Source organism: Lissotriton helveticus, chromosome 5_1 (assembly GCF_964261635.1).
Source record: "Lissotriton helveticus chromosome 5_1, aLisHel1.1, whole genome shotgun sequence".
NCBI lineage: Eukaryota > Metazoa > Chordata > Amphibia > Caudata > Salamandridae > Lissotriton > Lissotriton helveticus.
Window position 1 is genome coordinate 1,622,932,512 of NC_136065.1, and position 27,039 is coordinate 1,622,959,550.

The 27,039-nt window shown below is 38.0% G+C and overlaps 19 non-coding genes across 19 annotated transcripts; all 19 read right to left on the minus strand.

The window, feature by feature from the left end:
* Window positions 1–1,096: 1,096 nt before the first annotated feature.
* TRNAR-UCG (transfer RNA arginine (anticodon UCG)) lies at window positions 1,097–1,169 on the minus strand. The gene has a single exon. It is a non-coding gene; the product is annotated as a tRNA-Arg (tRNA).
* A 2,243-nt stretch (window positions 1,170–3,412) lies between these two features.
* On the minus strand, window positions 3,413–3,485 carry TRNAR-CCU (transfer RNA arginine (anticodon CCU)). The gene has a single exon. It is a non-coding gene; the product is annotated as a tRNA-Arg (tRNA).
* Window positions 3,486–5,007: 1,522 nt separating this feature from the next.
* TRNAR-CCU (transfer RNA arginine (anticodon CCU)) lies at window positions 5,008–5,080 on the minus strand. The gene has a single exon. It is a non-coding gene; the product is annotated as a tRNA-Arg (tRNA).
* Window positions 5,081–5,883: 803 nt separating this feature from the next.
* On the minus strand, window positions 5,884–5,956 carry TRNAR-UCG (transfer RNA arginine (anticodon UCG)). The gene has a single exon. It is a non-coding gene; the product is annotated as a tRNA-Arg (tRNA).
* A 647-nt stretch (window positions 5,957–6,603) lies between these two features.
* On the minus strand, window positions 6,604–6,676 carry TRNAR-CCU (transfer RNA arginine (anticodon CCU)). The gene has a single exon. It is a non-coding gene; the product is annotated as a tRNA-Arg (tRNA).
* Window positions 6,677–7,476: 800 nt separating this feature from the next.
* On the minus strand, window positions 7,477–7,549 carry TRNAR-UCG (transfer RNA arginine (anticodon UCG)). The gene has a single exon. It is a non-coding gene; the product is annotated as a tRNA-Arg (tRNA).
* A 1,522-nt stretch (window positions 7,550–9,071) lies between these two features.
* Window positions 9,072–9,144, minus strand: TRNAR-UCG (transfer RNA arginine (anticodon UCG)). Its single transcript has one exon. It is a non-coding gene; the product is annotated as a tRNA-Arg (tRNA).
* A 1,520-nt stretch (window positions 9,145–10,664) lies between these two features.
* TRNAR-UCG (transfer RNA arginine (anticodon UCG)) lies at window positions 10,665–10,737 on the minus strand. Its single transcript has one exon. It is a non-coding gene; the product is annotated as a tRNA-Arg (tRNA).
* Window positions 10,738–12,257: 1,520 nt separating this feature from the next.
* On the minus strand, window positions 12,258–12,330 carry TRNAR-UCG (transfer RNA arginine (anticodon UCG)). Its single transcript has one exon. It is a non-coding gene; the product is annotated as a tRNA-Arg (tRNA).
* Window positions 12,331–12,977: 647 nt separating this feature from the next.
* TRNAR-CCU (transfer RNA arginine (anticodon CCU)) lies at window positions 12,978–13,050 on the minus strand. The gene has a single exon. It is a non-coding gene; the product is annotated as a tRNA-Arg (tRNA).
* Window positions 13,051–13,850: 800 nt separating this feature from the next.
* On the minus strand, window positions 13,851–13,923 carry TRNAR-UCG (transfer RNA arginine (anticodon UCG)). Its single transcript has one exon. It is a non-coding gene; the product is annotated as a tRNA-Arg (tRNA).
* Window positions 13,924–15,445: 1,522 nt separating this feature from the next.
* TRNAR-UCG (transfer RNA arginine (anticodon UCG)) lies at window positions 15,446–15,518 on the minus strand. Its single transcript has one exon. It is a non-coding gene; the product is annotated as a tRNA-Arg (tRNA).
* A 1,523-nt stretch (window positions 15,519–17,041) lies between these two features.
* Window positions 17,042–17,114, minus strand: TRNAR-UCG (transfer RNA arginine (anticodon UCG)). The gene has a single exon. It is a non-coding gene; the product is annotated as a tRNA-Arg (tRNA).
* A 1,518-nt stretch (window positions 17,115–18,632) lies between these two features.
* On the minus strand, window positions 18,633–18,705 carry TRNAR-UCG (transfer RNA arginine (anticodon UCG)). Its single transcript has one exon. It is a non-coding gene; the product is annotated as a tRNA-Arg (tRNA).
* Window positions 18,706–20,218: 1,513 nt separating this feature from the next.
* Window positions 20,219–20,291, minus strand: TRNAR-UCG (transfer RNA arginine (anticodon UCG)). The gene has a single exon. It is a non-coding gene; the product is annotated as a tRNA-Arg (tRNA).
* A 1,521-nt stretch (window positions 20,292–21,812) lies between these two features.
* Window positions 21,813–21,885, minus strand: TRNAR-UCG (transfer RNA arginine (anticodon UCG)). Its single transcript has one exon. It is a non-coding gene; the product is annotated as a tRNA-Arg (tRNA).
* A 1,522-nt stretch (window positions 21,886–23,407) lies between these two features.
* On the minus strand, window positions 23,408–23,480 carry TRNAR-UCG (transfer RNA arginine (anticodon UCG)). Its single transcript has one exon. It is a non-coding gene; the product is annotated as a tRNA-Arg (tRNA).
* Window positions 23,481–25,003: 1,523 nt separating this feature from the next.
* TRNAR-UCG (transfer RNA arginine (anticodon UCG)) lies at window positions 25,004–25,076 on the minus strand. Its single transcript has one exon. It is a non-coding gene; the product is annotated as a tRNA-Arg (tRNA).
* A 1,518-nt stretch (window positions 25,077–26,594) lies between these two features.
* Window positions 26,595–26,667, minus strand: TRNAR-UCG (transfer RNA arginine (anticodon UCG)). Its single transcript has one exon. It is a non-coding gene; the product is annotated as a tRNA-Arg (tRNA).
* Window positions 26,668–27,039: the final 372 nt, after the last annotated feature.

The window sequence follows — 27,039 nt, forward strand, 5'->3', positions numbered from 1 at the left end:
ATAATTTTTTCCAAAGGAATATCTTCTGCCGGGTCAAAAATGCATCTGACAAAGATAGGTGTTTCAAAAATCGACTTTGTAGTTTCAGAACATCAACATGACTCTGAAGAGTACAGAAGTAAAATGGTACCATTTCAAAGTTCCTAATACCTCATAAACATATGAGAGGAAGCATGTAATAAATATATTTATTTTTCTGGAAAAGTAAGAGTGGACATTGGTTTGTACCTCTGATGGGACTCAAACCCACAATCCCTGGCTTAGGAGGCCAGTGCCTTATCCATTAGGCCACTGAGGCACAGATAAATGCCAGCAATCTAGAGGCATTATTTAAATGTATTCAATCGTCCAACACTGGTGTCTGCACACAGGACATTTCTCAGTTCTCTCCATAAGTAAACTTCCCATTTTCATCCTCTTCCATCCCCGACTTTAACACTCTGTTCTGTGCTATAATGGATACTCTGCATTTGTAGCAAGTGGAGAGAAATTGGAGGAGAACCATTTTCGAATCAACACTTCTTCTTCCATGGATGCTTTTCTTAATAAACTGGGCTTTGACAGTGGTATCAAGCCGTCCTTGTCTTCAGCAGGACACAGAAACAGGCACCAAGTCTACTAACCAAGTTCAACCACACTCTGCAACTTAATAGACCAGTGCTTTACAAATTAGCCATCTGTGTCATCAGCAAAGGCAGCCAATGTACCAATCCTTTATAATTCTTCTGTAGTACTTTTCTTTCTCGTAGGCAAAATGAGCACTTTAACTGCACAAATCATACAGATTTTACACTTGAAGCACTACATGAACACATACTTACACACCTTGCAGATCATCTACACACACTTAAGCTAAAAACACATTCTGTCAAAATTCTGCAAACCTAGTACATATTCAGTGCATGTACATAGAAGCACTTTTTAATGCCACTAAATTGCACTAGATTTTAGACTGAAGATGCAATCTAAATGACTGTGCAGTATGTACTCCACTTTATTATTAATTAGGAATGAGAACCTGATGGCTATAAGAGTATTGGAAGAGCCTGTTTCCATTCTGAATGGAAACCTGAAGTGTGTGACCATTGTCAAAAACCGACCACAAAGGGACTCGAACCCTCAATCTTCTGATCCGAAGTCAGACGCCTTATCCATTAGGCCACGCGGTCATGTGTCCTGCTGTGTTTATATTTATACTGTAGGTGGTATGCAAGGATGGAAAATATATTATTTATAGTTATTTAGGTTTACATCCCATTGTCTTTTTTTTCAGCTACTTTCAATTAAAGCACTTTGTTGGAATCTATATAATCAGAATGTCACCAGTACGATAAGCTATTGTTTTCTTTTTTGCATTTAAACCTCTTTCTTCATGAGATTAAAGCTCAGTAAATGCTTTACATAGCTCTGGATGTTTCCAGAAGTGGAGAGAAACTGTTTTGAAAGTAGTACAAACTGCTCCTTCCTGGATATTCCAATTTACACACACTCAAAGGTTGTATACATTTCATGAATCCTGACGACTTGCCCAATTCAAGTAGCTGAAAGCCTTTCACCACCTCTAGAAACAACAGTTACACCAATCCAATTCAAATAATCTTTTCCAAAGGAATATCTTCTGCCGGGTCAAAAATGCATCTGACAAAGATAAGTGTTTAAAAATCGACTTTGTAGTTTCAGAACATCAACATGACTCTGAAGACCATAGAAGTAAAATGGTACCATTTCAAAGTTCCTAATACCTCATAAGCTTCTGAGAGGAAGGATGTAATAAATATATTTATTTTTCTGGAAAAGTAAGAGTGGAGATTGGTTTGCACCTCAGATGGGACTCGAACCCACAATCCTTGGTTTAGGAGGCCAGTGCCTAATCCATTAGGCCACTGAGGCACAGATAAATACCAGCAATCTAGAGGCATTATTTAAATGTATTCAATCGTCCAACACTGGTGTCTGCACACAGGATATTTCTCAGTTCTCTCCATAAGTAAACTTCCCATTTTCATCCTCTTCCATCCCCGACTTTAACACTCTGTTCTATGCTATAATGGAGACTCTGTATTTCTAGCAAGTGGAGAGAAATTGGAGGAGAACCATTTTCGAATCAACACTTCTTCTTCCATGGATGCTTTTCTCAATAAACTGGGCTTTGACAGTGGTATCAAGCCGTCCTTGTCTTCAGCAGGACACAGAAACAGGCACCAAGTCTACTAACCAAGTTCAACCACACTCTGCAACTTAATAGACCAGTGCTTTACAAATTAGCCAACTGTGTCATCAGCAAAGGCAGCCAATGTGCCAATCCTTTATAATTCTTCTGTAGTACTTTTCTTTCTCGTAGGCAAAATTAGCACTTTAACTGCACAAATCATACAGATTTTACACTTGAAGCACTCCATGAACACATACTTACACACCTTGCAGTTCATCTACACACACTTTAGCTAAAAACCCATTCTGTGAAGTCAAAATTCTACAAACCTAGTACATATTCAGTGCGTGTACATAGAAGCACTTTTTAATGCCACTTAAATGCACTAGATTTTAGACTGAAGATGCAATCTAAATGACTGTGCAGTATGTACTCCACTTTTTTATTAATTAGGAATGAGAACATGATGGCTATAAGAGTATTGGAAGAGCCTGCTTCCATTCTGAATGGAAACCTGAATTGTGTGACAATTGGCAAAAACCGACCACGAAGGGACTCGAACCCTCTATATTCTGATCCGAAGTCAGACGCCTTATCCATTAGTCCACGCGGTCATGTGTCTTGCTGCATTTATTTTTATACTGTAGGTGGTATGCAAGGTTGTAAAATATATTATTTATAGTTATTTAGGTTTACAAACCATTGTGGGTTTTTTTCAGCTCCTTTCAATTAAATCACTTTTTTGGAATTTATATAATGAGAATGTCACCAGTAAGATAAGCTATTGTTTTCATTTTTGCATTTAAACCTCTTTCTTCATGAGATTAAAGCTCAGTTTATGGTTTATATAGCTCTGGATGTTTCCAGAAGTGGAGAGAAACTGTTTTGAAAGTAGTACAAACTGCTCCTTCCTGGATATTCCAATTTACACACACTCAAAGGCTGTATACGTTTCATGAAACCTGACTTGCCCTATTTAAGTAGCTGAAAGCCTTTCACCACCTCTAGGAACAACAGTTACACCAATCCAATTCAAATAATTTTTTCCAAAGGAATATCTTCTGCCGGGTCAAAAATGCATCTGACAAAGATACGTGTTTAAAAATCGACTTTGTAGTTTCAGAACATCAACATGACTCTGAAGACTATAGAAGTAAAACGGTACCATTTCAAAGTTCCTAATACCTCATAAGCTTCTGAGAGGAAGCATGTAATAAATATATTTATTTTTCTGGAAAAGGAGGGGTGGACATTGGTTTGCACCTCAGATGGGACTCGTACCCACAATCCCTGGCTTAGGAGGCCAGTGCCTTATCCATTAGGCCACTGAGGCACAGATAAATGACAGCAATCTAGAGGCATTATTTAAATGTATTCAATCGTCCAACACTGGTGTCTGCACACAGGATATTTCTCAGTTCTCTCCATAAGTAAACTTCCCATTTTCATCCTCTTCCATCCCCGACTTTAACACTCTGTTCTATGCTATAATGGAGACTCTGTATTTCTAGCAAGTGGAGAGAAATTGGAGGAGAACCATTTTCGAATAAACACTTCTTCTTCCATGGATGCTTTTCTCAATAAACTGGGCTTTGACAGTGGTATCAAGCCGTCCTTGTCTTCAGCAGGACAAAGAAACAGGCACCAAGTCTACTAACCAAGGTCAACCACACTCTGCAACTTAATAGACCAGTGCTTTACAAATTAGCCAACTGTGTCATCAGCAAAGGCAGCCAATGTGCCAATCCTTTATAATTCTTATGTAGTACTTTTCTTTCTCGTAGGCAAAATTAGCACTTTAACTGCACAAATCATACAGATTTTACACTTGAAGCACTCCATGAACACATACTTACACACCTTGCAGTTCATCTACACACACTTTAGCTAAAAACCCATTCTGTGAAGTCAAAATTCTGCAAACCTAGTACATATTCAGTGCGTGTACATAGAAGCACTTTTTAATGCCACTTAAATGCACTAGATTTTAGACTGAAGATGCAATCTAAATGACTGTGCAGTATGTACTCCACTTTTTTATTAATTAGGAATGAGAACATGATGGCTATAAGAGTATTGGAAGAGCCTGCTTCCATTCTGAATGGAAACCTGAATTGTGTGACAATTGGCAAAAACCGACCACGAAGGGACTCGAACCCTCTATATTCTGATCCGAAGTCAGACGCCTTATCCATTGGTCCACGCGGTCATGTGTCTTGCTGCATTTATTTTTATACTGTAGGTGGCATGCAAGGTTGGAAAATATATTATTTATAGTTATTTAGGTTTACAAACCATTGTGGGGTTTTTTCAGCTCCTTTCAATTAAATCACTTTTTTGGAATATATATAATGAGAATGTCACCAGTAAGATAAGCTATTGTTTTCATTTTTGCATTTAAACTTCTTTCTTCATGAGATTAAAGCTCAGTTTATGGTTTATATAGCTCTGGATGTTTCCAGAAGTGGAGAGAAACTGTTTTGAAAGTTGTACAAACTGCTCCTTCCTGGATATTCCAATTTACACACACTCAAAGGCTGTATACGTTTCATGAAACCTGACTTGCACTATTTAAGTAGCTGAAAGCCTTTCACCACCTCTAGGAACAACAGTTACACCAATCCAATTCAAATACTTTTTTCCAAAGGAATATCTTCTGCCGGGTCAAAAATGCATCTGACAAAGATACGTGTTTAAAAATCTACTTTGTAGTTTCAGAACATCAACATGACTCTGAAGACTATAGAAGTAAAATGGTACCATTTCAACGTTCCTAATACCTCATAAGCTTCTGAGAGGAAGCATGTAATAAATATATTTATTTTTCTGGAAAAGGAAGGGTGGACATTGGTTTGCACCTCAGATGGGACTCGTACCCACAATCCCTGGCTCAGGAGGCCAGTGCCTTATCCATTAGGCCACTGAGGCACGGACACATACCAGCAATCTAGAGGCATTATTTAAATGTATTCATTCGTCCAACACTGGTGTCTGCACACAGGACATTTCTCAGTTCTCTCCATAAGTAAACTTCCCATTTTCATCCTCTTCCATCCCCGACTTTAACACTCTGTTCTGTGCTATAATGGATACTCTGCATTTGTAGCAAGTGGAGAGAAATTGGAGGAGAACCATTTTCAAATCAACACTTCTTCTTCCATGGATGCTTTTCTTAATAAACTGGGCTTTGACAGTGGTATCAAGCCGTCCTTGTCTTCTGCAGGACACAGAAACAGGCACCAAGTCTACTAACCAAGTTCAACCACACTCTGCAACTTAATAGACCAGTGCTTTACGAATTAGCCATCTGTGTCATCAGCAAAGGCAGCCAATGTACCAATCCTTTATAATTCTTCTGTAGTACTTTTCTTTCTCATAGGCAAAATTAGCACTTTAACTGCACAAATCATACAGATTTTACACTTGAAGCACTCCATGAACACATATTTACACACCTTGCAGTTCATCTACACACACTTAAGCTAAAAACCCATTCTGTGAAGTCAAAATTCTGAAAACCTAGTTCATATTCAGTGCGTGTACATAGAAGCACTTTTTAATGCCACTTAAATGCACTAGATTTTAGACTGAAGATGCAATGTAAATGACTGTGCAGTATGTACTCCACTTTATTATTAATTAGGAATGAGAACATGATGGCTGTAAGAGTATTGGAAGAGCCTGCTTCCATTCTGAATGGAAACCTGAATTGTGTGACCATTGTCAAAAACCGACCACAAAGGGACTCGAACCCTCAATCTTCTGATCCGAAGTCAGACGCCTTATCCATTAGGCCACGCGGTCATGTGTCCTGCTGCCTTTATTTTTATACTGTAGGTGGTATGCAAGGATGGAAAATATATTATTTATAGTTATTTAGGTTTACAAACCATTGTGGGGTCTTTTCAGCTCCTTTCAATTAAATCACTTTTTTGGAATTTATATAATGAGAATGTCACCAGTACGATAAGCTATTGTTTTCTTTTTTGCATTTAAACCTCTTTCTTCATGAGATTAAAGCTCAGTGTATGCTTTTTATAGCTCTGGATGTTTCCCGAAGTGGAGAGAAACTGTTTTGAAAGTAGTACAAACTGCTCCTTCCTGGATATTCCAGTTTACACACACTCAAAGGTTGTATACGTTTCATGAATCCTGACTTGCCCTATTCAAGTAGCTGAAAGCCTTTCACCACCTCTAGAAACAACAGTTACACCAATCCAATTCAAATAATTTTTTCCAAAGGAATATCTTCTGCCGGGTCAAAAATGCATCTGACAAAGACAGGTGTTTCAAAAATCGACTTTGTAGTTTCAGAACATCAACATGACTCTGATGAGTACAGAAGTAAAATGGTACCATTTCAAAGTTCCTAATACCTCATAAACATCTGAGAGGAAGCATGTAATAAACATATTTATTTTTCTGGAAAAGTAAGAGTGGACATTGGTTTGCACCTCAGATGGGACTCGAACCCACAATCCCTGGCTTAGGAGGCCAGTGCCTTATCCATTAGGCCACTGAGGCACAGATAAATGCCATCAATCTAGAGACATTATTTAAATGTATTCAATCGTCCAACACTGGTGTCTGCACACAGGATATTTCTCAGTACTCTCCATAAGTAAACTTCCCATTTTCATCCTCTTCCATCCCCGACTTTAACACTCTGTTCTGTGCTATAATGGAGACTCTGTATTTCTAGCAAGTGGAGAGAAATTGGAGGAGAACCATTTTCGAATCAACACTTCTTCCATGGATGCTTTTCTTAATAAACTGGGCTTTGACAGTGGTATCAAGCCGTCCTTGTCTTCAGCAGAACACAGAAACAGGCACCAAGTCTACTAACCAAGTTCAACCACACTCTGCAACTTAATAGACCAGTGCTTTACAAATTAGCCAACTGTGTCATCAGCAAAGACAGCCAATGTGCCAATCCTTTATAATTCTTCTGTAGTACTTTTCTTTCTTGTAGGCAAAATTAGCACTTTAACTGCACAAATCATACAGATTTTACACTTGAAGCACTCCATGAACACATACTTACGCACCTTGCAGTTCATCTACACACTCTTGAGCTAAAAACCCATTCTGTGAAGTCAAAATTCTGCAAACCTAGTACATATTCAGTGCGTGTACATAGAAGCACTTTTTAATGCTACTTAAATGCACTAGATTTTAGACTGAAGATGCAATCTAAATGACTGTGCAGTATGTACTCCACTTTTTTATTAATTAGGAATGAGAACATGATGGCTATAAGAGCATTGGAAGAGCCTGCTTCCATTCTGAATGGAAACCTGAATTGTGTGACCATTGGCAAAATCTGACCACGAAGGGACTCGAACCCTCAATCTTCTGATCCGAAGTCAGACACCTTATCCATTAGGCCACGCGGTCATGTGTCCTGCTGCATTTATTTTTATACTGTAGGTGGTATGCAAGGTTTTAAAATATATTATTTATAGTTATTTAGGTTTACAAACCATTGTGGGTTTTTTTCAGCTCCTTTCAATTAAATCACTTTTTTGGAATTTATATAATGAGAATGTCACCAGTACGATAAGCTATTGTTTTCATTTTTGCATTTAAACCTCTTTATTCATGAGATTAAAGCTCAGTTTATGCTTTATACAGCTCTGGATGTTTCCAGAAGTGGAGGGAAACTGTTTTGAAAGTAGTGCAAACTGCTCCTTCCTGGATATTCCAATTTACACACACTGAAAGGTTGTATACATTTCATGAATCCTGACTTGCCCTATTCAAGTAGCTGAAAGCCTTTCACCACCTCTAGAAACAACAGTTACACCAATCCAATTCAAATCATTTTTTCCAAAGGAATATCTTCTGCCGGGTCAAAAATGCATCTGACAAAGATAGGTGTTTAAAAATCTACTTTGTAGTTTCAGAACATCAACATGACTCTGAAGAGTACAGAAGTAAAATGGTACCATTTCAAAGTTCCTAATACCTCATAACCTTGTGAGAGGAAGCATATAATAAATATATTTATTTTTCTGGAAAAGTAAGAGATGACATTGGTTTGCACCTCAGATGGGACTCGAACCCACAATCATTGGTTTAGGAGGCCTGTGCCTTATCCATTAGGCCACTGAGGCACAGATAAATACCAGCAATCTAGAGGCATTATTTAAATATATTCAATCGTCCAACACTGGTGTCTGCACACAGGATATTTCTCAGTTCTCTCCATAAGTAAACTTCCCATTTTCATCCTCTTCCATCCCTGACTTTAACACTCTGTTCTGTGCTAAAATGGATACTCTGCATTTGTAGCAAGTGGAGAGAAATTGGAGGAGAACCATTTTCGAATCAACACTTCTTCTTCCATGGATGCTTTTCTTAATAAACTGGGCTTTGACAGTGGTATCAAGCCGTCCTTGTCTTCAGCAGGACACAGAAACAGGCACCAAGTCTACTAACCAAGTTCAACCACACTCTGCAACTTAATAGACCATTGCTTTACAAATTAGCCATCTGTGTCATCAGCAAAGGCAGCCAATGTACCAATCCTTTATAATTCTTCTGTAGTACTTTTCTTTCTCATAGGCAAAATTAGCACTTTAACTGCACAAATCATACAGATTTTACACTTGAAGCACTCCATGAACACATATTTACACACCTTGCAGTTCATCTACACACACTTAAGCTAAAAACCCATTCTGTGAAGTCAAAATTCTGCAAACCTAGTTCATATTCAGTGCGTGTACATAGAAGCACTTTTTAATGCCACTTAAATGCACTAGATTTTAGACTGAAGATGCAATGTAAATGACTGTGCAGTATGTACTCCACTTTATTATTAATTAGGAATGAGAACATGATGGCTGTAAGAGTATTGGAAGAGCCTGCTTCCATTCTGAATGGAAACCTGAATTGTGTGACCATTGTCAAAAACCGACCACAAAGGGACTCGAACCCTCAATCTTCTGATCCGAAGTCAGACGCCTTATCCATTAGGCCACGCGGTCATGTGTCCTGCTGCCTTTATTTTTATACTGTAGGTGGTATGCAAGGATGGAAAATATATTATTTATAGTTATTTAGGTTTACAAACCATTGTGGGGTCTTTTCAGCTCCTTTCAATTAAATCACTTTTTTGGAATTTATATAATGAGAATGTCACCAGTACGATAAGCTATTGTTTTCTTTTTTGCATTTAACCCTCTTTCTTCATGAGATTAAAGCTCAGTGTATGCTTTTTATAGCTCTGGATGTTTCCCGAAGTGGAGAGAAACTGTTTTGAAAGTAGTACAAACTGCTCCTTCCTGGATATTCCAATTTACACACACTCAAAGGTTGTATACGTTTCATGAATCCTGACTTGCCCTATTCAAGTAGCTGAAAGCCTTTCACCACCTCTAGAAACAACAGTTACACCAATCCAATTCAAATAATTTTTTCCAAAGGAATATCTTCTGCCGGGTCAAAAATGCATCTGACAAAGACAGGTGTTTCAAAAATCGACTTTGTAGTTTCAGAACATCAACATGACTCTGATGAGTACAGAAGTAAAATGGTACCATTTCAAAGTTCCTAATACCTCATAAACATCTGAGAGGAAGCATGTAATAAACATATTTATTTTTCTGGAAAAGTAAGAGTGGACATTGGTTTGCACCTCAGATGGGACTCGCACCCACAATCCCTGGCTTAGGAGACCAGTGCCTTATCCATTAGGCCACTGAGGCACAGATAAATGCCATCAATCTAGAGACATTATTTAAATGTATTCAATCGTCCAACACTGGTGTCTGCACACAGGATATTTCTCAGTACTCTCCATAAGTAAACTTCCCATTTTCATCCTCTTCCATCCCCGACTTTAACACTCTGTTCTGTGCTATAATGGAGACTCTGTATTTCTAGCAAGTGGAGAGAAATTGGAGGAGAACCATTTTCGAATCAACACTTCTTCCATGGATGCTTTTCTTAATAAACTGGGCTTTGACAGTGGTATCAAGCCGTCCTTGTCTTCAGCAGAACACAGAAACAGGCACCAAGTCTACTAACCAAGTTCAACCACACTCTGCAACTTAATAGACCAGTGCTTTACAAATTAGCCAACTGTGTCATCAGCAAAGACAGCCAATGTGCCAATCCTTTATAATTCTTCTGTAGTACTTTTCTTTCTTGTAGGCAAAATTAGCACTTTAACTGCACAAATCATACAGATTTTACACTTGAAGCACTCCATGAACACATACTTACGCACCTTGCAGTTCATCTACACACTCTTGAGCTAAAAACCCATTCTGTGAAGTCAAAATTCTGCAAACCTAGTACATATTCAGTGCGTGTACATAGAAGCACTTTTTAATGCCACTTAAATGCACTAGATTTTAGACTGAAGATGCAATCTAAATGACTGTGCAGTATGTACTCCACTTTTTTATTAATTAGGAATGAGAACATGATGGCTATAAGAGCATTGGAAGAGCCTGCTTCCATTCTGAATGGAAACCTGAATTGTGTGACCATTGGCAAAATCTGACCACGAAGGGACTCGAACCCTCAATCTTCTGATCCGAAGTCAGACACCTTATCCATTAGGCCACGCGGTCATGTGTCCTGCTGCATTTATTTTTATACTGTAGGTGGTATGCAAGGTTTTAAAATATATTATTTATAGTTATTTAGGTTTACAAACCATTGTGGGTTTTTTTCAGCTCCTTTCAATTAAATCACTTTTTTGGAATTTATATAATGAGAATGTCACCAGTACGATAAGCTATTGTTTTCATTTTTGCATTTAAACCTCTTTATTCATGAGATTAAAGCTCAGTTTATGCTTTATACAGCTCTGGATGTTTCCAGAAGTGGAGGGAAACTGTTTTGAAAGTAGTGCAAACTGCTCCTTCCTGGATATTCCAATTTACACACACTCAAAGGTTGTATATATTTCATGAATCCTGACTTGCCCTATTCAAGTAGCAGAAAGCCTTTCACCACCTCTAGAAACAACAGTTACACCAATCCAATTCAAATCATTTTTTCCAAAGGAATATCTTCTGCCGGGTCAAAAATGCATCTGACAAAGATAGGTGTTTAAAAATCTACTTTGTAGTTTCAGAACATCAACATGACTCTGAAGAGTACAGAAGTAAAATGGTACCATTTCAAAGTTCCTAATACCTCATAAGCTTGTGAGAGGAAGCATATAATAAATATATTTATTTTTCTGGAAAAGTAAGAGAGGACATTGGTTTGCACCTCAGATGGGACTCGAACCCACAATCATTGGTTTAGGAGGCCTGTGCCTTATCCATTAGGCAACTGAGGCACAGATAAATACCAGTAATCTAGAGGCATTATTTAAATATATTCAATCGTCCAACACTGGTGTCTGCACACAGGATATTTCTCAGTTCTCTCCATAAGTAAACTTCCCATTTTCATCCTCTTCCATCCCTGACTTTAACACTCTGTCCGGCTAAAATGGATACTCTGCATTTGTAGCAAGTGGAGAGAAATTGGAGGAGAACCATTTTCGAATCAACACTTCTTCTTCCATGGATGCTTTTCTTAATAAACTGGGCTTTGACAGTGGTATCAAGCCGTCCTTGTCTTCAGCAGGACACAGAAACAGGCACCAAGTCTACTAACCAAGTTCAACCACACTCTGCAACTTAATAGACCATTGCTTTACAAATTAGCCATCTGTGTCATCAGCAAAGGCAGCCAATGTACCAATCCTTTATAATTCTTCTGTAGTACTTTTCTTTCTCATAGGCAAAATTAGCACTTTAACTGCACAAATCATACAGATTTTACACTTGAAGCACTCCATGAACACATATTTACACACCTTGCAGTTCATCTACACACACTTAAGCTAAAAACCCATTCTGTGAAGTCAAAATTCTGCAAACCTAGTTCATATTCAGTGCGTGTACATAGAAGCACTTTTTAATGCCACTTAAATGCACTAGATTTTAGACTGAAGATGCAATGTAAATGACTGTGCAGTATGTACTCCACTTTATTATTAATTAGGAATGAGAACATGATGGCTGTAAGAGTATTGGAAGAGCCTGCTTCCATTCTGAATGGAAACCTGAATTGTGTGACCATTGTCAAAATCCGACCACAAAGGGACTCGAACCCTCAATCTTCTGATCCGAAGTCAGACGCCTTATCCATTAGGCCACGCGGTCATGTGTCCTGCTGCCTTTATTTTTATACTGTAGGTGGTATGCAAGGATGGAAAATATATTATTTATAGTTATTTAGGTTTACAAACCATTGTGGGGTCTTTTCAGCTCCTTTCAATTAAATCACTTTTTTGGAATTTATATAATGAGAATGTCACCAGTACGATAAGCTATTGTTTTATTTTTTGCATTTAACCCTCTTTCTTCATGAGATTAAAGCTCAGTGTATGCTTTTTATAGCTCTGGATGTTTCCCGAAGTGGAGAGAAACTGTTTTGAAAGTAGTACAAACTGCTCCTTCTTGGATATTCCAATTTACACACACTCAAAGGTTGTATACGTTTCATGAATCCTGACTTGCCCTATTCAAGTAGCTGAAAGCCTTTCACCACCTCTAGAAACAACAGTTACACCAATCCAATTCAAATAATTTTTTCCAAAGGAATATCTTCTGCCGGGTCAAAAATGCATCTGACAAAGACAGGTGTTTCAAAAATCGACTTTGTAGTTTCAGAACATCAACATGACTCTGATGAGTACAGAAGTAAAATGGTACAATTTCAAAGTTCCTAATACCTCATAAACATCTGAGAGGAAGCATGTAATAAACATATTTATTTTTCTGGAAAAGTAAGAGTGGACATTGGTTTGCACCTCAGATGGGACTCGAACCCACAATCCCTGGCTTAGGAAACCAGTGCCTTATCCATTAGGCCACTGAGGCACAGATAAATGCCATCAATCTAGAGACATTATTTAAATGTATTCAATCGTCCAACACTGGTGTCTGCACACAGGATATTTCTCAGTACTCTCCATAAGTAAACTTCCCATTTTCATCCTCTTCCATCCCCGACTTTAACACTCTGTTCTGTGCTATAATGGAGACTCTGTATTTCTAGCAAGTGGAGAGAAATTGGAGGAGAACCATTTTCGAATCAACACTTCTTCCATGGATGCTTTTCTTAATAAACTGGGCTTTGACAATGGTATCAAGCCGTCCTTGTCTTCAGCAGAACACAGAAACTGGCACCAAGTCTACTAACCAAGTTCAACCACACTCTGCAACTTAATAGACCAGTGCTTTACAAATTAGCCAACTGTGTCATCAGCAAAGACAGCCAATGTGCCAATCCATTATAATTCTTCTGTAGTACTTTTCTTTCTTGTAGGCAAAATTAGCACTTTAACTGCACAAATCATACAGATTTTACACTTGAAGCACTCCATGAACACATACTTACGCACCTTGCAGTTCATCTACACACTCTTGAGCTAAAAACCCATTCTGTGAAGTCAAAATTCTGCAAACCTAGTACATATTCAGTGCGTGTACATAGAAGCACTTTTTAATGCCACTTAAATGCACTAGATTTTAGACTGAAGATGCAATCTAAATGACTGTGCAGTATGTACTCCACTTTTTTATTAATTAGGAATGAGAACATGATGGCTATAAGAGCATTGGAAGAGCCTGCTTCCATTCTGAATGGAAACCTGAATTGTGTGACCATTGGCAAAATCTGACCACGAAGGGACTCGAACCCTCAATCTTCTGATCCGAAGTCAGACACCTTATCCATTAGGCCACGCGGTCATGTGTCCTGCTGAATTTATTTGTATACTGTAGGTGGTATGCAAGGTTTTAAAATATATTATTTATAGTTATTTAGGTTTACAAACCATTGTGGGTTTTTTTCAGCTCCTTTCAATTAAATCACTTTTTTGGAATTTATATAATGAGAATGTCACCAGTACGATAAGCTATTGTTTTCATTTTTGCATTTAAACCTCTTTCTTCATGAGATTAAAGCTCAGTTTATGCTTTATACAGCTCTGGATGTTTCCAGAAGTGGAGAGAAACTGTTTTGAAAGTAGTGCAAACTGCTCCTTCCTGGCTATTCCAATTTACACACACTCAAAGGTTGTATACATTTCATGAATCCTGACTTGCCCCATTCAAGTAGCTGAAAGCCTTTCACCACCTCTAGAAACAACAGTTACACCAATCCAATTCAAATAATTTTTTCCAAAGGAATATCTTCTGCCGGGTCAAAAATGCATCTGACAAAGATAAGTGTTTAATAATCGACTTTGTAGTTTCAGAACATCAACATGACTCTGAAGACCATAGAAGTAAAATGGTACCATTTCAAAGTTCCTAATACCTCATAAGCTTCTGAGAGGAAGCATGTAATAAATATATTTATTTTTCTGGAAAAGTAAGAGAGGACATTGGTTTGCACCTCAGATGGGACTCGAACCCACAATCATTGGTTTAGGAGGCCTGTGCCTTATCCATTAGGCCACTGAGGCACAGATAAATACCAGCAATCTAGAGGCATTATTTAAATATATTCAATCGTCCAACACTGTTGTCTGCACACAGGATATTTCTCAGTTCTCTCCATAAGTAAACTTCCCATTTTCATCCTCTTCCATCCCCGACTTTAACACTCTGTTCTGTGCTATAATGGATACTCTGCATTTGTAGCAAGTGGAGAGAAATTGGAGGAGAACCATTTTCGAATCAACACTTCTTCTTCCATGGATGCTTTTCTTAATAAACTGGGCTTTGACAGTGGTATCAAGCCGTCCTTGTCTTCAGCAGGACACAGAAACAGGCACCAAGTCTACTAACCAAGTTCAACCACACTCTGCAACTTAATAGACCAGTGCTTTACAAATTAGCCATCTGTGTCATCAGCAAAGGCAGCCAATGTACCAATCCTTTATAATTCTTCTGTAGTACTTTTCTTTCTCATAGGCAAAATTAGCACTTTAACTGCACAAATCATACAGATTTTACACTTGAAGCACTCCATGAACACATACTTACACACCTTGCAGTTCATCTACACACACTTAAGCTAAAAACCCATTCTGTGAAGTCAAAATTCTGCAAACCTAGTTCATATTCAGTGCGTGTACATAGAAGCACTTTTTAATGCCACTTAAATGCACTAGATTTTAGACTGAAGATGCAATCTAAATGACTGTGCAGTATGTACTCCACTTTATTATTAATTAGGAATGAGAACATGATGGCTATAAGAGTATTGGAAGAGCCTGCTTCCATTCTGAATGGAAACCTGAATTGTGTGACCATTGTCAAAAAACGACCACGAAGGGACTCGAACCCTCAATCTTCTGATCCGAAGTCAGACGCCTTATCCATTAGGCCACGCGGTCATGTGTCCTGCTGCGTTTATTTTTATACTGTAGGTGGTATGCAAGGTTGGAAAATGTATTATTTACAGTTATTTAGGTTTACAAACCATTGTTGGTTTTTTTCAGCTCCTTTCAATTAAATCACTTTTTTGGAATTTATATAATGAGAATGTCACCAGTACGATAAGCTATTGTTTTCTTTTTTGCATTTAAAGGTCTTTTTTCATGAGATTAAAGCTCGGAGTATGCTTTATAAAGCTCTGGATGTTTCCAGAAGTGAAGAGAAACTGTTTTGAAAGTAGTACAAACTGCTCCTTCCTGGATATTCCAATTTACACACACTCAAAGGTTGTATACGTTTCATGAATCCTGACTTGCCCTATTCAAGTGCCTGAAAGCCTTTCACCACCTCTAGAAACAACAGTTACACCAATCCAATTCAAATCATTTTTTCCAAAGGAATATCTTCTGCCGGGTCAAAAATGCATCTGACAAAGATAGGTGTTTCAAAAATCGACTTTGTAGTTTCAGAACATCAACATGACTCTGAAGAGTACAGAAGTAAAATGGTACCATTTCAAAGTTCCTAATACCTCATAAGCTTCTGAGATGAAGCATGTAATAAATATATTTATTTTTCTGGAAAAGTAAGAGTGAACATTGGTTTGCACCTCAGATGGGACTCAAACCCACAATCCGTGGCTTAGGAGGCCAGTGCCTTATCCATTAGGCCACTGAGGCACAGATAAATGCCAGTAATCTAGAGGCATTATTTAAATGTATTCAATCGTCCAACACTGGTGTCTGCACACAGGATATTTCTCAGTTCTCTCCATAAGTAAACTTCCCATTTTCATCCTCTTCCATCCCCGACTTTAACACTCTGTTCTGTGCTATAATGGATACTCTGCATTTCTAGCAAGTGGAAAGAAATTGGAGGAGAACCATTTTCGAATCAACACTTCTTCTTCCATGGATGCTTTTCTTAATAAACTGGGCTTTGACAGTGGTATCAAGCCGTCCTTGTCTTCAGCAGGACACAGAAACAGGCACCAAGTCTACTAACCAAGTTCAACCACACTCTGCAACTTAATAGACCAGTGCTTTACAAATTAGCCATCTGTGTCATCAGCAAAGGCAGCCAATTTACCAATCCTTTATAATTCTTCTGTAGTACTTTTCTTTCTCGTAGGCAAAATTTGCAATTTAACTGCACAAATCATACAGATTTTACACTTGAAGCACTCCATGAACACATACTTACACACCTTGCAGTTCATCTACACACACTTAAGCTAAAAACCCATTCTGTGAAGTCAAAATTCTGCAAACCTAGTTCATATTCAGTGCGTGTACATAGAAGCACTTTTTAATGCCACTTAAATGCACTAGATTTTAGACTGAAGATGCAATCTAAATGACTGTGCAGTATGTACTCCACTTTATTATTAATTAGGAATGAGAACATGATGGCTATAAGAGTATTGGAAGAGCCTGCTTCCATTCTGAATGGAAACCTGAATTGTGTGACCATTGTCAAAAAACGACCACGAAGGGACTCGAACCCTCAATCTTCTGATCCGAAGTCAGACGCCTTATCCATTAGGCCACGCAGTCATGTGTCCTGCTGCGTTTATTTTTATACTGTAGGTGGTATGCAAGGTTGGAAAATGTATTATTTACAGTTATTTAGGTTTACAAACCATTGTTGGGTTTTTTCAGCTCCTTTCAATTAAATCACTTTTTTGGAATTTATATAATGAGAATGTCACCAATACGATAAGCTATTGTTTTCTTTTTTGCATTTAAAGGTCTTTTTTCATGAGATTAAAGCTCGGAGTATGCTTTATAAAGCTCTGGATGTTTCCAGAAGTGAAGAGAAACTGTTTTGAAAGTAGTACAAACTGCTCCTTCCTGGATATTCCAATTTACACACACTCAAAGGTTGTATACGTTTCATGAATCCTGACTTGCCCTATTCAAGTGCCTGAAAGCCTTTCACCACCTCTAGAAACAACAGTTACACCAATCCAATTCAAATCATTTTTTCCAAAGGAATATCTTCTGCCGGGTCAAAAATGCATCTGACAAAGATAGGTGTTTCAAAAATCGACTTTGTAGTTTCAGAACATCAACATGACTCTGAAGAGTACAGAAGTAAAATGGTACCATTTCAAAGTTCCTAATACCTCATAAGCTTCTGAGATGAAGCATGTAATAAATATATTTATTTTTCTGGAAAAGTAAGAGTGAACATTGGTTTGCACCTCAGATGGGACTCAAACCCACAATCCGTGGCTTAGGAGGCCAGTGCCTTATCCATTAGGCCACTGAGGCACAGATAAATGCCAGTAATCTAGAGGCATTATTTAAATGTATTCAATCGTCCAACACTGGTGTCTGCACACAGGATATTTCTCAGTTCTCTCCATAAGTAAACTTCCCATTTTCATCCTCTTCCATCCCCGACTTTAACACTCAGTTCTGTGCTATAAAGGAGACTCTGTATTTCTAGCAAGTGGAAAGAAATTGGAGAAGAACCATTTTCGAATCAAAACTTCTTCTTCCATGGATGCTTTTCTCAATAAACTGGGTTTTGACAGTGGTATCAAGCCGTCCTTGTCTTCAGCAGGACACAGAAACAGGCACCAAGTCTACTAACCAAGTTCAACCACACTCTGCAACTTAATAGACCAGTGCTTTACAAATTAACCAACTGTGTCATCAGCAAAGGCAGCCAATGTGCCAATCCTTTATAATTCTTCTGTAGTACTTTTCTTTCTCGTAGGCAAAATTTGCAATTTAACTGCACATATCATACAGATTTTACACTTGAAGCACTCCATGAACACATACTTACTCACCTTGCAGTTCATCTACACACTTAAGCTAAAAACCCATTCTGTCAAGTCAAAATTCTGCAAACCTAGTACATATTCAGTGCGTGTACATAGAAGCACTTTTTAATGCCACTTAAATGCACTAGATTTTAGACTGAAGATGCAATCTAAATGACTGTGCAGTATGTACTCCACTTTATTATTAATTAGGAATGAGAACATGATGGCTATAAGAGTATTGGAAGAGCCTGCTTCCATTCTGAATGGAAACAATTGTGTGACCATTGTCAAAAACCGACCACGAAGGGACTCGAACCCTCAATCTTCTGATCCGAAGTAAGACGCCTTATCCATTAGGCCACGCGGTCATGTGTCCTGCTGCGTTTATTTTTATACTGTAGGTGGTATGCATGGTTGGAAAATATATTATTTATAGTTATTTAGGTTTACAAACCATTGTGGGTTTTTTCAGCTCCTTTCAATTAAATCACTTTTTTGGAATTTATATAATGCGAATGTCACCAGTAAGATACGCTATTGTTTTCATTTTTGCATTTAAACCTCTTTCTTCATGAGATTAAAGCTCAGTTTATGCTTTATATAGCTCTGGATGTTTCCAGAAGTGGAGAGAAACTGTTTTGAAAGTAGAACAAACTGCTCCTTCCTGGATATTTAAATTTACACACACTCAAAGGTTGTATACGTTTCATGAATCCTGACTTGCCCTATTTAAGTAGCTGAAAGCCTTTCACCACCTCTAGAAACAACAGTTACACCAATCCAATTCAAATAATTTTTTCCAAAGGATTATCTTCTGCCGGGTCAAAAATGCATCTGACAAAGATAGGTGTTTCAAAAATCGACTTTGTAGTTTCAGAACATCAACATGACTCTGAAGAGTACAGTAGTAAAATGGTACCATTTCAAAGTTCCTAATACCTCATAATCATCTGAGAAGAAGCATGTAATAAATATATTTATTTTTCTGGAAAAGTAAGAGTGGACATTGGTTTGCACCTCAGATGGGACTCAAACCCACAATCCCTGGCTTAGGAGGCCAGTGCCTTATCCATTAGACCTGGCACTGATAAATTCCAGCAATCTAGAGGCATTATTTAAATGTATTCAATCGTCCAACACTGGTGTCTGCACACAGGACATTTCTCAGTTCTCTCCATAAGTAAACTTCCCATTTTCATCCTCTTCCATCCCCGACTTTAACACTCTGTTCTGTGCTATAATGGATACTCTGCATTTGTAGCAAGTGGAGAGAAATTGGAGGAGAACCGTTTTCGAATCAACACTTCTTCTTCCATGGATGCTTTTCTCATTAAACAGGGCTTTGACAGTGGTATCAAGCCGTCCTTGTCTTCAGCAGGACACAGAAACAGGCACCAAGTCTACTAACCAAGTTCAACCACACTCTGCAACTTAATAGACCAGTGCTTTACAAATTAGCCATCTGTGTCATCAGCAAAGGCAGCCAATGTGCCAATCCTTTATAATTCTTCTGTAGTACTTTTCTTTCTCATAGGCAAAATTAGCACTATACCTGCACAAATCATACATATTTTACACTTGAAGCACTCCATGAACACATACTTACAAACCTTGCAGATCATCTACACACACTTAAGCTAAAAACCCATTCTGTCAAAATTCTGCAAACCTAGTACATATTCAGTGCATGTACATAGAAGCACTTTTTAATGCCACTAAATTGCACTAGATTTTAGACTGAAGATGCAATCTAAATGACTGTGCAGTATGTACTCCACTTTTTTATTAATTAGGAATGAGAACATGATGGCTATAAGAGCATTGGAAGAGCCTGCTTCCATTCTGAATGGAAACCTGAATTGTGTGACCATTGGCAAAATCTGACCACGAAGGGACTCGAACCCTCAATCTTCTGATCCGAAGTCAGACACCTTATCCATTAGGCCACGCGGTCATGTGTCCTGCTGCATTTATTTTTATACTGTAGGTGGTATGCAAGGTTTTAAAATATATTATTTATAGTTATTTAGGTTTACAAACCATTATGGTTTTTTTTCAGCTCCTTTCAATTAAATCACTTTTTTGGAATTTATATAATGAGAATGTCACCAGTACGATAAGCTATTGTTTTCATTTTTGCATTTAAACCTCTTTCTTCATGAGATTAAAGCTCAGTTTATGCTTTATACAGCTCTGGATGTTTCCAGAAGTGGAGAGAAACTGTTTTGAAAGTAGTGCAAACTGCTCCTTCCTGGATATTCCAATTTACACACACTCAAAGGTTGTATACATTTCATGAATCCTGACTTGCCCTATTCAAGTAGCTGAAAGCCTTTCACCACCTCTAGAAACAACAGTTACACCAATCCAATTCAAATCATTTTTTCCAAAGGAATATCTTCTGCCGGGTCAAAAATGCATCTGACAAAGATAGGTGTTTAAAAATCTACTTTGTAGTTTCAGAACATCAACATGACTCTGAAGAGTACAGAAGTAAAATGGTACCATTTCAAAGTTCCTAATACCTCATAAGCTTGTGAGAGGAAGCATATAATAAATATATTTATTTTTCTGGAAAAGTTAAGTGGACATTGGTTTGCACCTCAGATGGGACTCGAACTCACAATCCCTGGCTTAAGAGGCCAGTGACTTATACATTAGGCCACTGAGGCACAGATAAATGCAAGCAATCTAGAGGCATTATTTAAATGTATTCAATCGTCCAACACTGGTGTCTGCATACAGGATATTTCTCAGTTCTCTCCATAAGTAAACTTCCCATTTTCATCCTCTTCCATCCCCGACTTTAACACTCTGTTCTGTGCTAAAATGGAGACTCTGTATTTCTAGCAAGTGGAGAGAAATTGGAGGGGAACCATTTTCGAATCAACACTTCTTCTTCCATGGATGCTTTTCTCAATAAACTGGGCTTTGACAGTGGTATCAAGCCGGCCTTGTCTTCAGCAGGACACAGAAACAGGCACCAAGTCTACTAACCAAGTTCAACCACACTCTGCAACTTAATAGACCAGTGCTTTACAAATTAGCAAACTGTGTCATCAGCAAAGGCAGCCAATGTGCCAATCCTTTATAATTCTTCTGTAGTACTTTTCTTTCTCGTAGGCATAATTAGCACTTTAACTGCACAAATCATACAGATTTTACACTTGAAGCACTCCATGAACACATACTTACACACCTTGCAGTTCATCTACACACACTTAAGCTAAAAACCCATTCTGTGAAGTCAAAATTCTGCAAACCTAGTACATATTCAGTGCGTGTACATAGAAGCACTTTTTAATGCCACTTAAATGCACTAGATTTTAGACTGAAGATGCAATCTAAATGACTGTGCAGTATGTACTCCACTTTATTATTAATTAGGAATGAGAACATGATGTCTATAAGGGTATTGGAAGAGCCTGCTTCCATTCTGAATGGAAACCTGAATTGTGTGACAATTGGCAAAAACCGACCACGAAGGGACTCGAACCCTCAATCTTCTGATCCGAAGTCAGACGCCTTATCCATTAGGCCACGCAGTCATGTGTCCTGCTGCATTTATTTTTATACTGTAGGTGGTATGCAAGGTTGGAAAATATATTATTTATAGTTATTTAGGTTTACAAACCATTGTGGGTTTTTTTCAGCTCCTTTCAATTAAATCACTTTTTTGGAATTTATATAATGAGAATGTCACCAGTACGATAAGCTATTGTTTTCTTTTTTGCATTTAAACCTCTTTCTTCATGAGATTAAAGCTCAGAGTATGCTTTATATAGCTCTGGATGTTTCCAGAAGTGGAGAGAAACTGTTTTGAAAGTAGTACAAACTGCTCCTTCCTGGATATTCCAATTTACACACACTCAAAGGTTGTATACATTTCATGAATCCTGACTTGCCCAATTCAAGTAGCTGAAAGCCTTTCACCACCTCTAGAAACAACAGTTACACCAATCCAATTCAAATAATTTTTTCCAAAGGAATATCTTCTGCCGGGTCAAAAATGCATCTGACAAAGATAAGTGTTTAATAATCGACTTTGTAGTTTCAGAACATCAACATGACTCTGAAGACCATAGAAGTAAAATGGTACCATTTCAAAGTTCCTAATACCTCATAAGCTTCTGAGAGGAAGCATGTAATAAATATATTTATTTTTCGGGAAAAGTAAGAGAGGACATTGGTTTGCACCTCAGATGGGACTCTAACCCACAATCATTGGTTTAGGAGGCCTGTGCCTTATCCATTAGGCCACTGAGGCACAGATAAATACCAGCAATCTAGAGGCATTATTTAAATATATTCAATCGTCCAACACTGGTGTCTGCACACAGGATATTTCTCAGTTCTCTCCATAAGTAAACTTCCCATTTTCATCCTCTTCCATCCCCGACTTTAACACTCTGTTCTGTGCTATAATGGATACTCTGCATTTGTAGCAAGTGGAGAGAAATTGGAGGAGAACCATTTTCGAATCAACACTTCTTCTTCCATGGATGCTTTTCTTAATAAACTGGGCTTTGACAGTGGTATCAAGCCGTCCTTGTCTTCAGCAGGACACAGAAACAGGCACCAAGTCTACTAACCAAGTTCAACCACACTCTGCAACTTAATAGACCAGTGCTTTACAAATTAGCCATCTGTGTCATCAGCAAAGGCAGCCAATGTACCAATCCTTTATAATTCTTCTGTAGTACTTTTCTTTCTCATAGGCAAAATTAGCACTTTAACTGCACAAATCATACAGATTTTACACTTGAAGCACTCCATGAACACATACTTACACACCTTGCAGTTCATCTACACACACTTAAGCTAAAAACCCATTCTGTGAAGTCAAAATTCTGCAAACCTAGTTCATATTCAGTGCGTGTACATAGAAGCACTTTTTAATGCCACTTAAATGCACTAGATTTTAGACTGAAGATGCAATCTAAATGACTGTGCAGTATGTACTCCACTTTATTATTAATTAGGAATGAGAACATGATGGCTATAAGAGTATTGGAAGAGCCTGCTTCCATTCTGAATGGAAACCTGAATTGTGTGACCATTGTCAAAAAACGACCACGAAGGGACTCGAACCCTCAATCTTCTGATCCGAAGTCAGACGCCTTATCCATTAGGCCACGCGGTCATGTGTCCTGCTGCGTTTATTTTTATACTGTAGGTGGTATGCAAGGTTGGAAAATGTATTATTTACAGTTATTTAGGTTTACAAACCATTGTTGGTTTTTTTCAGCTCCTTTCAATTAAATCACTTTTTTGGAATTTATATAATGAGAATGTCACCAGTACGATAAGCTATTGTTTTCTTTTTTGCATTTAAAGGTCTTTTTTCATGAGATTAAAGCTCGGAGTATGCTTTATAAAGCTCTGGATGTTTCCAGAAGTGAAGAGAAACTGTTTTGAAAGTAGTACAAACTGCTCCTTCCTGGATATTCCAATTTACACACACTCAAAGGTTGTATACGTTTCATGAATCCTGACTTGCCCTATTCAAGTGCCTGAAAGCCTTTCACCACCTCTAGAAACAACAGTTACACCAATCCAATTCAAATCATTTTTTCCAAAGGAATATCTTCTGCCGGGTCAAAAATGCATCTGACAAAGATAGGTGTTTCAAAAATCGACTTTGTAGTTTCAGAACATCAACATGACTCTGAAGAGTACAGAAGTAAAATGGTACCATTTCAAAGTTCCTAATACCTCATAAGCTTCTGAGATGAAGCATGTAATAAATATATTTATTTTTCTGGAAAAGTAAGAGTGAACATTGGTTTGCACCTCAGATGGGACTCAAACCCACAATCCGTGGCTTAGGAGGCCAGTGCCTTATCCATTAGGCCACTGAGGCACAGATAAATTCCAGTAATCTAGAGGCATTATTTAAATGTATTCAATCGTCCAACACTGGTGTCTGCACACAGGATATTTCTCAGTTCTCTCCATAAGTAAACTTCCCATTTTCATCCTCTTCCATCCCCGACTTTAACACTCTGTTCTGTGCTATAATGGATACTCTGCATTTCTAGCAAGTGGAAAGAAATTGGAGGAGAACCATTTTCGAATCAACACTTCTTCTTCCATGGATGCTTTTCTTAATAAACTGGGCTTTGACAGTGGTATCAAGCCGTCCTTGTCTTCAGCAGGACACAGAAACAGGCACCAAGTCTACTAACCAAGTTCAACCACACTCTGCAACTTAATAGACCAGTGCTTTACAAATTAGCCATCTGTGTCATCAGCAAAGGCAGCCAATTTACCAATCCTTTATAATTCTTCTGTAGTACTTTTCTTTCTCGTAGGCAAAATTTGCAATTTAACTGCACAAATCATACAGATTTTACACTTGAAGCACTCCATGAACACATACTTACACACCTTGCAGTTCATCTACACACACTTAAGCTAAAAACCCATTCTGTGAAGTCAAAATTCTGCAAACCTAGTTCATATTCAGTGCGTGTACATAGAAGCACTTTTTAATGCCACTTAAATGCACTAGATTTTAGACTGAAGATGCAATCTAAATGACTGTGCAGTATGTACTCCACTTTATTATTAATTAGGAATGAGAACATGATGGCTATAAGAGTATTGGAAGAGCCTGCTTCCATTCTGAATGGAAACCTGAATTGTGTGACCATTGTCAAAAAACGACCACGAAGGGACTCGAACCCTCAATCTTCTGATCCGAAGTCAGACGCCTTATCCATTAGGCCACGCAGTCATGTGTCCTGCTGCGTTTATTTTTATACTGTAGGTGGTATGCAAGGTTGGAAAATGTATTATTTACAGTTATTTAGGTTTACAAACCATTGTTGGGTTTTTTCAGCTCCTTTCAATTAAATCACTTTTTTGGAATTTATATAATGAGAATGTCACCAATACGATAAGCTATTGTTTTCTTTTTTGCATTTAAAGGTCTTTTTTCATGAGATTAAAGCTCGGAGTATGCTTTATAAAGCTCTGGATGTTTCCAGAAGTGAAGAGAAACTGTTTTGAAAGTAGTACAAACTGCTCCTTCCTGGATATTCCAATTTACACACACTCAAAGGTTGTATACGTTTCATGAATCCTGACTTGCCCTATTCAAGTGCCTGAAAGCCTTTCACCACCTCTAGAAACAACAGTTACACCAATCCAATTCAAATAATTTTTTCCAAAGGAATATCTTCTGCCGGGTCAAAAATGCATCTGACAAAGATAGGTGTTTCAAAAATCGACTTTGTAGTTTCAGAACATCAACATGACTCTGAAGAGTACAGAAGTAAAATGGTACCATTTCAAAGTTCCTAATACCTCATAAGCTTCTGAGATGAAGCATGTAATAAATATATTTATTTTTCTGGAAAAGTAAGAGTGAACATTGGTTTGCACCTCAGATGGGACTCAAACCCACAATCCGTGGCTTAGGAGGCCAGTGCCTTATCCATTAGGCCACTGAGGCACAGATAAATGCCAGTAATCTAGAGGCATTATTTAAATGTATTCAATCGTCCAACACTGGTGTCTGCACACAGGATATTTCTCAGTTCTCTCCATAAGTAAACTTCCCATTTTCATCCTCTTCCATCCCCGACTTTAACACTCAGTTCTGTGCTATAAAGGAGACTCTGTATTTCTAGCAAGTGGAAAGAAATTGGAGAAGAACCATTTTCGAATCAAAACTTCTTCTTCCATGGATGCTTTTCTCAATAAACTGGGTTTTGACAGTGGTATCAAGCCGTCCTTGTCTTCAGCAGGACACAGAAACAGGCACCAAGTCTACTAACCAAGTTCAACCACACTCTGCAACTTAATAGACCAGTGCTTTACAAATTAGCCAACTGTGTCATCAGCAAAGGCAGCCAATGTGCCAATCCTTTATAATTCTTCTGTAGTACTTTTCTTTCTCGTAGGCAAAATTTGCAATTTAACTGCACATATCATACAGATTTTACACTTGAAGCACTCCATGAACACATACTTACTCACCTTGCAGTTCATCTACACACTTAAGCTAAAAACCCATTCTGTCAAGTCAAAATTCTGCAAACCTAGTACATATTCAGTGCGTGTACATAGAAGCACTTTTTAATGCCACTTAAATGCACTAGATTTTAGACTGAAGATGCAATCTAAATGACTGTGCAGTATGTACTCCACTTTATTATTAATTAGGAATGAGAACATGATGGCTATAAGAGTATTGGAAGAGCCTGCTTCCATTCTGAATGGAAACAATTGTGTGACCATTGTCAAAAACCGACCACGAAGGGACTCGAACCCTCAATCTTCTGATCCGAAGTAAGACGCCTTATCCATTAGGCCACGCGGTCATGTGTCCTGCTGCGTTTATTTTTATACTGTAGGTGGTATGCATGGTTGGAAAATATATTATTTATAGTTATTTAGGTTTACAAACCATTGTGGGTTTTTTCATCTCCTTTCAATTAAATCACTTTTTTGGAATTTATATAATGAGAATGTCACCAGTACGATAAGCTATTGTTTTCTTTTTTGCATTTAAACCTCTTTCTTCATGAGATTAAAGCTCAGTTTATGCTTTATTTAGCTCTGGATGTTTCCAGAAGTGGAGAGAAACTGTTTTGAAAGTAGAACAAACTGCTCCTTCCTGGATATTTAAATTTACACACACTCAAAGGTTGTATACGTTTCATGAATCCTGACTTGCCCTATTTAAGTAGCTG